General features: G+C 38.9%; 1 protein-coding gene across 3 annotated transcripts in view; it reads right to left on the bottom strand.

The window, feature by feature from the left end:
* Positions 1–9,563, bottom strand: part of plxnb1b (plexin b1b) — a 93,744-nt gene extending 84,181 nt beyond the window's left edge. For 2 of the 3 annotated variants that reach the window (XM_037975183.1, XM_037975185.1), the window contains exon 1: positions 9,243–9,563. The gene's annotated coding sequence lies outside the window, so the exon portion shown is untranslated. The remainder of the gene's footprint in view (positions 1–9,242) is intronic. The other variant, XM_037975186.1, reaches the window with a different exon arrangement.
* Positions 9,564–15,140: the final 5,577 nt, after the last annotated feature.

Here is a 15,140-nt window from a genome sequence, read left to right as displayed (position 1 = left end):
AAAGTAAAGAATCAAGGTGCTGCAATGGTCCAGTCAAAGTCCAGAACCTCAACCTGATTGAAATGCTGTGGTGGGACCTTAAGAAAGCTGAGCAGAAACTAATGTCTGCAAACCTCAATGAACTGAAGCAATGTTGGAAAGAAGAATGGGCCAAAATTCCTTCACAAGCATGTGAGAGGCTGATAAAGTTAGACAACAAACTACTACTCAGATTTTTCTGCTATATTAAAACTTAGTAAAGATCAGATTGTTTCCTCTTATCTAAAACACTAGAACTAGAGGGTGGACTTTCTTTTTCCCATGACTGTATGTAAACAAGGTATTTACATTTAGACACTCCAAAACCCCAATATATTTTTTCAAAGGTCACAATAAGTTCATAAAAACAAGAAGAAAAGGGTGAGAGAGTTTCTGTTGGCTCATTGCTCAGGTGCCGGTTTCACTTTCTCAAACTGTCTTTGTAAATTTAGCTAAAAACAACTGTAGCCACCAGTGTATAAAACTAGATATAGTTTAAACTGAGGTTTATCAGTTATGTTAATACTGCCCAACATGCTTTTGGAGTGGTATCACACACAGTAAATATTAGCATCATTCAAATATATGCAGATGATACTGTCATTTATATACATGGTGTTACGTCCCCTGCAGGGCTCCTGGTGATTGATCATGTTATTTATCGGATTAGTGAAGAGGATCAAGTCACAGAAAAGGGCACCATTGCATATTCATGGTATTTAAACATCTTGGTGTAGAATTGGATGCACAGGCATCAAACTGTTATCATATTTGTATTAATAGGACCAGAGACGACTGACTGCAGTCCAACTGGTTTCTAACTAACAGGCCAAAGCAGTCATCTAAAAGTTATCTATCTATATAAAAAAAGAGGCAAACAAAAAAAATATATACATGTTCTTTAGTCTTTAAACGTCTGTATCAAAGAAACATTTATTCTGACTGCTTGGGGGAAAATATTATTAGCCTTCAAATGAAGGAAAACATAAATCAAACATGTGAACAATCATTCTGTAACAGCTTTCAATTTCCTTTCTGTATGACATTGATTTGTGCTTTGGGTTAATTTTCTCTGAACTGGAAAGAACTGAAAGTCAATACAGGACGTCTGATAGACAAAGTATATCACCAATTTATACATTATGTGAACAAATAAAGAAATAAGTAATAAAACGAAGAAAGAGGACTTAAGGACCTTTTATTACCACAAGACAAAACTGTTAAATATACAGTAAATTGCATTTAACAATTTGAATTTTGAGTAATTTTATTGTATTTGATTTTATGTTTGTAATCCTTGTGTTTAGTTTGTTCCTTGTTTTTCTGTTAATATGTTCTTGTATTTGGTTTCATGTTGTTGTGTTCTATGCCTTGTTGTTGCTCATCTTTCTATACGTCATCAGTTTCCTCATGTGTTTCCTGTACCACCTGCCCTCAGCTCAGTTTTTCAGTCAGCCTGCCTCACCCATCTTCACATGTCGCCAGTTTGTAACCAGTCACCTGTGTTCCCTTTTTAGTCACCCTTCGTCCATAAAACCTGTCTTTCGTCACTCTGGTTCACTGCATTTGGATGTCTCTGTTTGTTCATGTCCTGGTCGTGTCCTGCTCCGCCTGCCTCTATGTAAGGGTTTGTTTTGGTAAATAAATCAGTTTGTTCATTTCGTGTTGAATCTACATTCTGGGTTCGCCCTGCTGACCCATTACATTTAACACTCCCATTTTTAATGATTTTACATGGAAAAATATATAAAAAGCATTATAGCTGCAATAGATCATCATGTAATTTGGGTAAATAGTTCACATATTTACTGTCACAGCACGGCAATGCAACAGTTAACGCTGCTGCAGCATCGCAGGGTCACAGTTCACCTCCTGGCCTTTCTGTGTGAGGTTTACATGTTCTCCCCGTGCAGGCAGAGACCATAAACATGTACGGTTCATTGGTAACTCTAAATTATCTCTGGGTGTGAGTGAGAGTGGGAATGGTTGTCTCATTTGTCTCTATGTGTCCCTGTGATGGACTTGCAACCTGTCCAGGGTGTCCTCTGCTTCCCACACAATGTCAGCTGAAGACAGGAACCAGCTGCCCCACGACCCAGAAAGAAATGGGTAAAAAAAAAAGGTTGGATAATCCATGATTTCACAGCACCTTTTAACCTAGGTTCAGCAAAGGATTTTACAACAGGGATGTCCGAGGCCAGTTTCAGGTATTGAATCGGGGACCTGATCAAAGCTTTTCCGTTGATCGATATCAGAGTAGCTGACCACACTCTGCTTCTGATCAGACTGTTGACCTTCTGACGATGGTTTTACAGCAGTCATGTCATGCTTTAAAACACTGACATGTAACGTGCCCACCCGTCTGTGGTATAAAAGTCTTTTAAAACAAAATGAGAGCACTTTAATAGCTACTTGTACCATTTGCAATTTGGGTACTCCTCATGGTGGAAGTGACATAGCTGTGTTCAATCCCACTCATTTAATGAGACATTAAAAATCCTAATCGTCAGATGAGGACACAGCGTTCACTCAGCTACCTCCTAAAGCAACACTTGAGAGCAGTGGTTCTCAAACCTTTACTTTACAATCCACAAAATAAAAGGAGCAAAAGTTGTGACCCCAACTACTGCTGGATAAAGTAAACAAAATGTTTAACAAAGAGTCTTGTCAACCACTATATTATTTTATATTCGTTTATGACTACTGTTTTTATTTCTTTGTACCAGTTAAGGATAACTATGTTATTGGCAATCATGTTTTAAATAAATATGATTTCTGTAGATCTTCTGAACCCTCTATTTGGTGTTTCATGACCCACAGTTGGGCTCCTGACCCTGACTTTGAGAACTTTGTTAGAAACTTGAAAAGAAGAGACAAGTATCCACAGAACAGGTGATTAAATTTATCTCTGAATGACCAACTCATCGCTGTGGTGGACAAAATTGGTTTTTTGTCTCCTTTTGGAGCCACGGTACTTCCTTCCTTCCAGACACAACATACATCTAAAGGTTTTCTGCAATGTAGACCTACTGAGGCTTCAAACGCATGATGGCACTGATTTTAATAACTTTAACATATTTATGGTTTGTAATCTGCAAGACTGTGCTGTTAAAATATGCTAAAAATGCCAGTATCAGCTGATCCTTAACCCTAAATGACTCAGATTTGTAACACAGAAAAAATGTCTTAATATCTTCAGTGTTTATTTATATATATATAATTCTGTACTAACTGAAATCCTGTTGTGTACAGATTTATTCTGAATCCCACCGTGTAATATCTAATGATTCTCAGCTGCTTACAGAAGGATTTCAGTCAGACTGCAAACACATTTGTTTACCTAAACAGAAAACATGATGACAGCGTTGTCCTGATATTTACAGGTTACACATCAACACGACATGGTCCACTGTCATCTGCTCATCTTTCTGCACATGTTCATTTTCAGAAGGCAGACACAAAGCCCAGAGACCATCAGAGTGTCTTGTTACCTGATCCAATAACATCTGCACTTGTTTCTACTGAAGGCACCAACTGACAGTCGTTTGCATTCAGGTCATTTGTTTGCGGGAAGCAGGGTCACAGTAAAAGCTTTACAAACTGGGTGTCCTCTGGAGTTCCTGCAGCTGCCAGACACAAACAGGAGCAGCCCACACCTACTGTCCTTTACCAGGAGATCTTCAGCACCTTCACAGTGACATGTTGGATGGTGAACTTTCATTCTCCCAGTCTGACATCTTTTAAAGTTTTAAGTTTATTCCTACAAATAAAGCTCTGATGGATTCACCAAAAGATGACAAAAACAAAAGACACCAAATTCACAAAATGCTGTCCTACTGCTGTGGTTAGGTCCTGTGCAAAAGTTTTAAACCACGCCTCATTTCTTCATGATCTCCTTCCAACTCCTAAGAGTTAAAAACCAAACAACTGCAGTAGGGCTGCCACAAAGACCTCATCGATTACATAAATTTGTTGACAGAATTTTCTTGAACTTATCTTTTATTTCCTTAAACCTTTCAGCTGTTTTTCTCCACGCCACTAGTAATCATTGCGTACATCCAGTCGTCTCCATCTGAGCTACAGCTTCACTGTATTATCTGCCAGGATGAAACAAGTCATGGCTTCAACAGCGTTTAACAAACAGGGCTAAGCTTTCAGAGCCACATGGGGTCTAAAATACTTGAGCACTTGAAGCTAGCTGACAATAAAACGATGTTTGGACGTTTCCTCGGCTTACAGCAGCAGCACAACAAGACACTGCACAGACAGAGACAGACGGGCTGTGAGGAGCTGGCAGGAAGAACTAAATCTCTCTACGGGTTTTAAAGTTGGAAATGACTGTGTGAAGTCAGACAGGTTGTTTTCAGGGAATAAATGTTTGAGGAAACTTTGAGATAAAAATCTTGGCCCAATTGCAGCAGGAAAATGATCCACGTTCTAGATTTCGTTTTGGTCGCACACAGTCACCACTGAACACCTAACAGCAAGATTTGAACATGTGCCACTCTGTCTCCAACACTCCTCGTAGCACAGAAAATTCAATTCAATTCAAAAATACTTTATTAATCCCAAAGGGAAATTAAATGTTGACGTAGCTCATTATAGATGGTGATGGCTGTGGGCAGGAAAGATCTCCTCCGTTTTACAGCTAATCTGAAGAAGCCTTTGACTAAAGAGACTCTGTTTTCTGATGACTCATGAGGAGGATGGTCAGGGTTGTCCATGATTTCCTAGATTTTATGCAAAATCCTTCTTTGCATCATCATCAAACCGACTGTTTCCTTCCTGACAAGACTTTCTACCAACATTCAGAACTTCTAGTACGTGGTGGTCAATTTTTTTATTGTTATTGTATTTTTTGGCAATGAAATAACATACATTTCTGCAAGCTGTGTGATTTTCAAAAATTGGCCGTGCAAAGCCCGGTGTCACGGCTCACTGGCTGAAAGCACAGATGCAGGTCAGCCATACAATCTAATATCATCGTGCCTTGGTGGTAAGTTCTGTTTTTTTTTAAATTTGCATCAACATCAGAGCATGACTCCACAACATATGGTTTAATTGTCCATCAGCACATTAAACAAATGCCACTAAATTCACACCCTGAACACACAAGTCCTCACTTTAATGAAGGCAAATTTTGATGGAAAAAAGAACTATTCAAAACTAAAAAGTTCTCCTTTAATCTGTCTAACCAAAACTAAACCGTTGACTTCCTTAATTAGCTGTGAGCATTAACTCAGTTAAATACTGACCCAGTCCCTAGGATCCCAGTTCATCACTGAGCCAAACAAAAACAATACAATCCTGTATTCTTTGTTAAAGGCCCTGAATGTTTCGAAGCAGACAATCTGTGTGTGTGTGTGTGTGGAGGGGGGAGCAGTGGGGGGAGGGTTAATATATATGCCTCAGAGATTAGAAAGATTATGATATTAGTCTGGGGACAATCAAAGTGCTTATATGAAATGATTTCCGGTCTCAATGTACAAATTAAATGTTTCAGAAACATGGAAAATGCTTTGAAAGAAGCTCCATTAACAGGGCTACTGGGACATGCAGAAAGATTGGACACTTCTCCCACAACCGGAGCACAAGAGCGGGACTGAGGGAAGCACGCAGAGTGGGACCTCATGGTGTCAGACTGTCCAACGCTGCAGGGTTCTACTCTGAAAATGACAAGGAAAACAGTAGTCCTGGAACAACACAATGACTTATCCAAGGTTATCTCTACAGACTGTATAGTTCAACAACTGCTGCTCTTTTGGGAGGACCTGGAGGACCTGGAATCTGTGAACAGGGCTCTTGGCCCACTCCAGGACTTCACAGATACCCTCTCTGGTGAACGTTCTGGGAGCGGATCCTGTGTGAATCCTGCTCTTCATCCTCTGAACAGAGGAAGAGGACACCTTTCTGATCAAATCAAGATTCTAAAGTACCTGTAACAGAAACCTCAAGGAACGCAAGCCCTGCAGAACACCGTCACTTCACCAGACCCAAGGTTCTGAACACAACGGATCTCTGCAGAAGATACCCAGACCTTAAAGGAAGCAGTCACCTCAGAGCTAATAGGGAGAGAAACCACTGAGTTTACTTTACTTCTAATAACAGACTCCTACTTGTGCCACCAAAGGTGAGAGAGTGATAATGTCTGCATGTTCGTTTGTTTATCTGTTAGAAAGTCTCTCATGAATCAGTGAACTGATTTTAATGACACGTTCTGACTTTTGGTAGCAGTACACTGCATGATGTAGTCGAAATTTGCAAAACACAGCAAGAAAAAAAGAGGAAATGAGTGGAATTTTGGCCAAACTCATGAGAAAACCCAGCCTTATTTGGAGTTTCATAGCTCAGACATACTTCACAGTAGAAACATCCATCAAAGTTTAAAAGGGGGTCACAGAAACTTAGACTTTCCATGAATGAACTGGCACTTTGGTATTTTTTATGGCTTTTCCACAATTCACAGTTCACTATTTATGATATTTACAGCTTTTTCCACCTACTGTTCAACTGAAAGTTAATAATATCAAACTAACTTTTTAATTGTCTAAAATTTTAAAATCTTTTGCAAACAAACTCTTCTTATTCCCACAACTCTTTTAGGTACACATACAAGTTACACATCATAACGTAGGCCTTTTTGTCTCCTTTCACCCACTGGGTCTTTCGCTGCTACAGAAATTGCAGTTTTCTCTCAACCCCCCCACCAGAATGAAGACAGTACACAGAAAAGATCCACAGATTTCAACCGTAATTGCAAACTGTCTTTTTTACTTGTCAAACACAGTAGAGACATGAAAACTTGTGTGACCATGAGAGTCTTCTGTCGATCATTGTTCAAGAAGTTTTTTTATTTTTATAAGATCTGACTTATAGCTGTCTGCCTTGAATTTACTTGGCAGTCAGGGAGTGACAGACAGAGGTGTGTGGTTACCATGGTGACCATAATGAGCCTCTGGCAGCAGCTTTAACATTTCTTTTTATCTTGGTTGTCTTTACACTTCTAATACAGTTCAAACATCAAATTGGAGGCACTTTTTATTTAGATTATTACAAAGTTATGTTGGATATTTGGGCACCCTTCAACATTTCTTCAGTAAACCCTAAATTTACCATCAGGCCAGACTAATTTTACAAGTGATGTTTAAATTACTGTAACTCTGCTACCATTTGTGCTAGAGAGCTAATTCAAAAAGAAAACAAGCTTTGAACTAATATTAGTGTATCACGGTGGCACACAGCGTTTCGAGGTACTGCTGTCTAAACACAGGCAGAAAAATCATCTACACCTAGGTTTCACCATCTGAGCTCCACATTACCGTAAGTCCTCGACCTTTTTCAACGGCTCTTGAAGGATGAGACAACAAGATTTACATAACTTTACTGTACGTCACAGGAATTCACAGGTAGGAATTGATGCACACAGAGCAGAGACGGGAGGGTGTGGAGAGGTCAAATAGAAAAAAAAAAGAATTTTGAAACATTTGTTTTACTCTAAATTGAGAAATGATAGTGTTTGTCAAAGAAATCTCTGAGAGAGAAAGACAACCTTCTCTAGTTTGTCTGGAACAGATTTAATCCAGAGTAAATACTGAATTCTGTAAAAGCTGCCAAAAAACGATGGCAACTTTGTGAAAGCTAAGTTTCAGCTTTGTGTGAATTGTTTTATTTTTAATGATTGTTTTTTGTAACATTGCTTTCAATTGTCAATGTTTTTTTATTTTATTTACTCCGTTCACTGATCTCTATTATTATTACGCTATTCTACAGTTTTTATAGATTTTACCCTCAAAGTATACAGGTTTTTGTTATTATTATTAATTCAATTTACCTGCCTTACCTTTAGTTACTTTCCTTCAAGACAAATACATGGATGTCTTTTAGGATGGTTTCTGCTGACGAGGCTGAGAGGAGTCCCATTCAGAGTCGGAGTCGGTGACAGAGGTACGAGGCTGCTGGAGATGCTGTCCGCAGCCGCTCACCACCATGCTGCCACTGGGCCCTGATGTGGTCCCTCCAAAAGGCAAACAAGGCCACCAAACGAAGGGGCACTCAGTGCAAAAGGAACCTTCCCTGGCAGTGTGAGCAGGGCAACATGGGTCTCTGTTCCAAATGGCAGGAACATGGGCTCAACCTGGCCCGGGCTCAGGGACTTTCTATTGGGTGGTCCCACCCACGTTCAGCTCTGTTCTTAGAACCTACCCAGCCCAGGTTCTAAGTGAGTCAAGTCGAGCTGAAGATTTGACATCAACCGATCACATTCCACCAATTGGACAGAGAGTGACGTCAATCAGGAGAGCATCTCCTTCACAGGAAACCCACCATTTTAAAGCCATGTAACCTCAGTATTCACATTTCTTATTGACCTTTTTAAATAATATATCCATTAAAATGGTAACATGTAAATGTTTCTGTGCTTTTTGGCTGACGACAGAACTCAGATGGAGCTAGACCAAATGGAGTCTTTACAGGCTCCAATTGGTGGAGGGAAGGTGGCCTCGACTCGACCATGGCATTTTTAGGAACCATGGCAGAGAACGATAGGTGTTTTGTGACTCTATTTCACCTATTTACCCATTGGTGGTAAGTTTCAGGCAGTCACGCTACAACAACCTGCTCACAACCAGGCGGCAATCAGTTCTGTGGAAAACTACCAAGACCACGTAGAACCAAGTGGGGTTGAATTAAAACGTCTTATCTACCACTCACAGCCCCAAAGACGCCTGGAAATGTGTAATTTCCAGTCCATGTTGTCTTACATTGTGTTCAAGTCGACTTTCAGTTTCTACTTAATTAAAACCTGAAAGATCGAAGTCTGTTTTAACACACAGTCATGTAAAATGACTGCCAGACTTTAAAAGCTGAGGTTAAATTAAAAAAAAAGGGCTAAATCAATCCCTAACAGCGTGATTTCTGACCCTGGGCATGACTGTTCTTCTACTGGTCCCACTCCTGAGGTGCAGCGGGCTCGTCTTCTCTGCAGCGACCCCTGCTGGTCGGAAGCACTGCCGCTACAGGGGCGCGCGGCGTGACGTCACAATGCGCTCGTGAAAATGACCAACCGAAGTTTGACCTGCGCGTTACTTTCTTTGCTCCTACCGTGTGCACGGGAATTCCTCCAGAATATAACAAATATAGTGATTAACTAAGTGCTGCTTCTGTCCGACAGAAAAAAGTAGGTGATGGCGAGCCGGCAGGTTTTACTCTGAGCTGTGTTCACTCACCTTACACCGCCTACTGTCTCCTTCCAGGTGAGGCGAAGCTCCTTCACAGGATTCCGTTCATCCACCTTATTCCCCGAGGTGAAACATAAATCCCGTCGTTCAGTCAGTCCTGACCTGCCGAAATCAAACTTTCTGTACTTTGAACATCCAGCCGCTTGTTCAAAAAAATAACAAATAAAATCAAACACACTTTTAGCGCTCCATGCAGTCTCAGTTTGAAAAACAAGCCAAGTTTAGTATTGTTTTAACTCCGCGGGACAGCGTAGACCCCCACATGTAGCCGGTGAGTCCTGCAGTCTGAGACCCAGCTCTCCACCGGCGTCAAAAGGGGGCGGGGCAAAGGGACCGTGCTGCTTTCAGGTGCCCCTCGGATTCTTCAGAACCGCGCTGGAAAGCAGGCGCTCTGCGGAGAAATGTAACGTGCCCATTTGGATGTTTAACGCTGTGTGGTTGCAAGTATGAAAACTAACGAAGCAGACCGAAAACACAACTTGGAGGCACTTTAAGCCAAAAACATTTGCCTGCCAGACAAATCCAGATTTACTCCATCTTATTTAGATATGTCCAAAATGTTGAAAACAAAACAACTGAACTACAAGACAAATCGCTGCCCATTTGGAGAGCTTTATCAATCATTATCATTATATTTGGATATAAAAAGTAACTTACTAATTTGTCTTAAATTTTCAGTAAACATTTACTAACCATAGTGATGCCAACTTTCAGAAACAGAAATAAGAAACACTGTCTGGACAGGTGGCGCAGGAGGAGAGGGACTTTTTGATTTTATTAGATAATATTTTCTAATTTCTATCAGGGAAAATGTAACAACTGAGCATTTACCAGACAAACACATACAAGCTCATGTTGGAAGAGTAAAACGTTTGTCATCACTGTGACGCTGAGTGAACCAAACCAGTTTGAGGAATTAGGTCAGATGGCACACTATTTAAAGTTTCTAACCCAATTATTCAGATGTAATTATTATGGATTAGTTTTGTAGCTTTGTTTTTTTAATCAAACTGGAGTCTCCTGAAGCTAGAGCTTCACAATTGTCAAATAATCTGTAAATAATAAAATAGGTGTGTATGTGTGTGGTGGGGGACAAATATAAAGTTACACATCAGTTTGACTAAAGTGAAAAGAAAAAGCAACACAGAACATTCATAACTAAGATTCTTTAGAATGAGTCAGAATGTAGCACAAGGCCCACTCTGCATTTAATTATGGAACAAACACATCCGTTATCACCCGTGTGTGTTTGTTTGTCTGTATTTTACAAAGTATCTCACCATCCAGTGGACAAATTTGAATACAACTTTCAGAAAGTAATCATTAAATGTACATCTACAACTGATTAACTTTGAACTCAACCTAATCCAAGATGGCTGCCACAACTAAGGAACCTTAGCGAACACAAAGATGGCGATAAGTCAATTTTAGAGATGCTGAGCAGAGATTTAGTGACTTAGTAGCTGAGCATCATCTCCAACACACTCTGAGCACAAACTGATGACAAGACCTGTTTTTAACAGTTTCCCATTATATATTATAGTCAACTCTACTTGTCTGTTAGCATAATATTTCTTTCACCACTGGATAGAGTTTAATTTATTTTTATTTTTTAGGTTTTACACCAAACTGAGAGAAGTTGGGGACTGGTCAAAGAGACAGTTTGGTGTGATTTTCTGGTAAAAAAAAGAAAGCTGTATTCATAGCAGGGTGATGTGGAAAAGTATAAAAGTAGAGTGTGAATGAGTGAGCCTGTCTGTCAGGAGCAACACACTGCATTCACATCCCTGTGAAAAACACTGAGCCATTCATCAGCCAGCGCCACACACACACACACACACAGAGCTGGGGGTGGAGGGTCAGGAGGCTGGTTTGGGGTTGGATGGCTGGGGGAGGTGTGGGGCAGAGGGCAACCTTCCTCTGTGTTCACTATGAAATCCTCTCAAACAGGGACAGACTCGAGGCTCAGCTCAGATGGGTTTTAACACACTGCCCATGGAAATAAAAAGATAAACCTCACTTCACTGATGATTAATGTCTGATCACTTAGGAGAGATAAAATGTTCACGTTTTACGACAGTTGTGCTTTCAGAACAGCATCAGATGAACTGACAGGTTAACCACCAATTAGTGAGGATTTTTTAAATATAAATATACAGTGACAATTTCTCCCCCAAAATTGTGACATTATGTAAAATGTCGATCAAAACAAAAAAAATTTCATAAACTTAAACTTATTGTATTTTATTCACAATGAAACTTTGTAAACATCAAATGCTGAAACTTAAAACAAATTGCACCAGTTTCTGGGGGAGAAATTTTTTTTTAAATTTATTTAAAAAGTTGTTCCAGTTCCATGTTTCCTCTGTGCAGCATCCCTGACATCAGTCTTCTGACATCAGTGTGTGAACATGGAGGAAGCAGGAGAGCAGCTGCTGGAGGGGATGATGGAGGATTCTAGCTGCTCAACAGTCCTGCCTCCTCTTTGCTGGATTGTATATGATCTTCTAAAACCTTTTTACTTGTTGTGTGAATGCTATTAAGCAAGTAAATTCTTTTCTGCTGTTTTAATGTCTTTTCAGCTGTTTTTAAGGTTTTTTCCTGCTGTCTTAAGGAATTGTTTTAAGGTGTTAGGATTTGTTTCGCTGTTTTTAGGTTCTGTTCTGCTTTTTGGGATGTTTTCAAGGTTCTTTCAGCTATTTTTCAGGATTCTTGTGCTGTTTCAAGGATTGTTCTGCAATTTTAAGGATCATTCTGCTATTTTTAAGCATTGTTCTGCAGTTTTAAGGGTTTGTTTCGCCTAGTTTCAGCTTCTTCAGCAGCTTTCAGTCAAATCATTCTGCAAAAAAAGCATTCACACTGCATTTTCGCAGGAAATGCAATTCCTCTAGTTTTGCATTCATGATGCCTTTCCAGTGTAAGCTGCCCGATACTATCAGACAGGAAGCACTGATAACAGACTGGATAGTCCTTCTTATTTTTAGTACGGAGGTACGGCATCTGAGGTTTCCAGAAATTAAAAATATATATATTAATTTGCCTGCCCACAGAACAGTTTTCCTCTTTGTCTCAGTCCATTTTAAATGAGCTTTGGTCCAGAGAAGACAGGAGTGTTTCTGGCTTCTTCTTTGCCTGATAGAGCTTTAAGCAGCCTTAGTGGACAGCTCAGTGAGCTGTGTTTACAGACAATGATTTGTTGAAGTGTTCCTGAGGCCATGCAGGGACGTCCAGAACAGAATCAGACTGTTTTTAATGCAGTGGCCCCTGAGGGCCCCAAGATCATGGTTATCAATACTGACTTTCAGTCTTGTCATCTGAGCTCAGAGGATTCTCCAGATCTTTGAAATATTTTGATGATATTATGAATTGTACATGCTGGGATATTCAAAGTCTTCTCAATTTTCTGTTGAGGAACATTATTGTGAAATTATTACCATTATTTTATTTTTTATTTATTTTTGCAGACTGGTGAACCTCTGCCCATCTTTACTTATAAGAGATTCAGCCTCTAAAATGTTTGTTTCTTACCCAGTCCTCTGACTGACCTGCTGTCCATTAACCTTACAAAATGCTCCTCCAGCTGTTTTTGTAGTGAGTTGAGTTTCACACAGTCAAGGGTGACAACATTAGCCTTTTTAGAGCCATGTGATAATAAAACCTGTAATTGGGATGTGATAAGAATGCAAATTTAAAGCTGCTTGAAGATATTTAGACAAATATTTGAATGTTTTTTTTAAACAGTTTAAAGACAAAAAGGCACATTTTTTATTGATAGATATCCACAGTAAATGTAGTTATTATGGTTGGTCAGCATATACAGTTTAATTGGTTTGTGTGATTCCAGTTATTTATTTCTGTATTTATTTTTGTTACTGAACACATCTTGTCATTTAATGTTTTCACATATTGTATACATAAATTGTTGCGTTCTTTTTGTATTTATTTTGTGATTTATTTATAATCATCTGGATATGAGTCTCAGATTCAAAGTTGCTCCACCTTGTTGCTGTTTTTATTACAGTGTTGACAGTTTCAACTCTCTCTGTGAACTTTGACCTTCATCAGGTGTTTGAGAAAGTTCACTCAGTCTGACACCTGCTGGCTCTTTGCTGTAACTACAGTGGGTTCAAGTAGAATTTGTGTGTTCTGGTCCCTCAGCTGAACTGAACACACTTTAAAATGAAATACTTTTACTTTACGTTTTGTTCCAAACCCAGCACTTTTAAAAAACCAGGCAACTTCATTAACCATGTCTCAGTAACATACTAATTATATTAATTATTGACTGCTGCCAAGAGGTGAAAGTGGACAATAATGTTTTTGTCTGTGAGCGTTGCGTTTATTTGTGTGTCTGTTAGCAAAATATCTCATGAACTAGAGAACAACTTTTATTAAAACTTGCAGAAAATAATCATTGGATGCACATCAAAGCTTTTCCTATTGTACACCAGTGGCATTCATGAAGTGTCTAAAGTGTTACAACTCATCTGTTTGCAGATGATACAAACTTGGTTTGTTCTGGGAATGATTTAAATAAACTGAAATAAAACAAAATGCATGATTTTTGGTAACCGAAAAAAAGATGATTCTATTATGTCCGTGGACATTATAGACGATAATCAAGTGGAACGAGTAAAGGAAGTTACATTTTTAGAGGTTGTTTTGGATCATAAACTCAACTGGAAAGCTCATATAAAATACATGAAACAAAAATTATGCAAAAGTATTGGAGTTCTAAATAAAGTAAAAAATGTTTTAGAACTATCAACACTCCAGACATTATATTACTCATTTGTTGTTCCATTTCTGACTTATTGTGTAGAGGTATGGGGCAACACATAAAACCAACACTAATCCATTGTTTGTGATACAAAAGAAAGCTGTGAGAATTTATGTAAAGTGCATGCAAGAGAATATACAAATAAACTGTTTATTTAATCAAATATCTTGAAATAAAGGGATTAGGTTAATTTAAAAATCCTATTAATTATGTCTAAAGCTAGAAAGAGATTTTTGCCAATTAATTTATTAAAGTTCTTTGTCTAAGAATTACAGAAGGAAGGTACAATTTCTAAAGTAAAACTGTGCGTACTACTTTAAAACAAATGAGTATTTCAGTGCATGGAGAAAAATGATGGAACAGTTTGGATGAGGAGTTAAAAAAGGCTCTTCTATAAATCAATTCAAAACACTTTATAAGAAAAAAATGATTCAGTCTTATAGACCTTTGGGTTGATAATGAGGAGATTGATGTATTGTTTGCAACTTATATAGATAATTTAATGTATACGGCCTTAATTTGTAACTTTTGAGAAAGGGGCAGGTTTATACAAGATTTTAGTTTTTCCTGAACCCTTTTCACTTGTTTATGTGAGTGTTGTAAGAGAATGTGTTTGAAAATTAATGATGAAATTTGTTAAATTGAATAAACTGATTGATTGATTGATTGATTGATTGATTGATTGATTGATTGATTGATTGATTGATTGATTGGTTGGTTGGTTGATTGATTGATTGACAACCACAACTGATGAACTTATGGAGTCAATGTGAATCAAGATGGCCACCACAGCCAATTGATCTAAAAACACAAACGTCTTTAAGTTGTCTATAGATGGTGAGCTAAAATTTTATATGGTAATAGCTGAGAGTCATTCACGTACACACCTACACTCTGAACGTCATATCTTTACTGTAGGGATCTGGAGTTTTAGCCCCGCCTTGGGGCGGCTCCTCCAGTTTCTTACTTTCACAGGTGATCCAGATTCGGGTTAATGAGGACTGCCAGTACTTAAGCCTCCAGTTGAGACCAGACCTTCGCTGGAGCATCGAACCTCCTGGGTTAGATTCGCAGCCACCGTTTCTAACCAAGTTCTGGTTAACTAT

The sequence above is a fragment of the Kryptolebias marmoratus genome, linkage group LG4 (assembly GCF_001649575.2).
Source record: "Kryptolebias marmoratus isolate JLee-2015 linkage group LG4, ASM164957v2, whole genome shotgun sequence".
NCBI lineage: Eukaryota > Metazoa > Chordata > Actinopteri > Cyprinodontiformes > Rivulidae > Kryptolebias > Kryptolebias marmoratus.
This window is presented reverse-complemented; position numbering and strand designations above follow the sequence as displayed.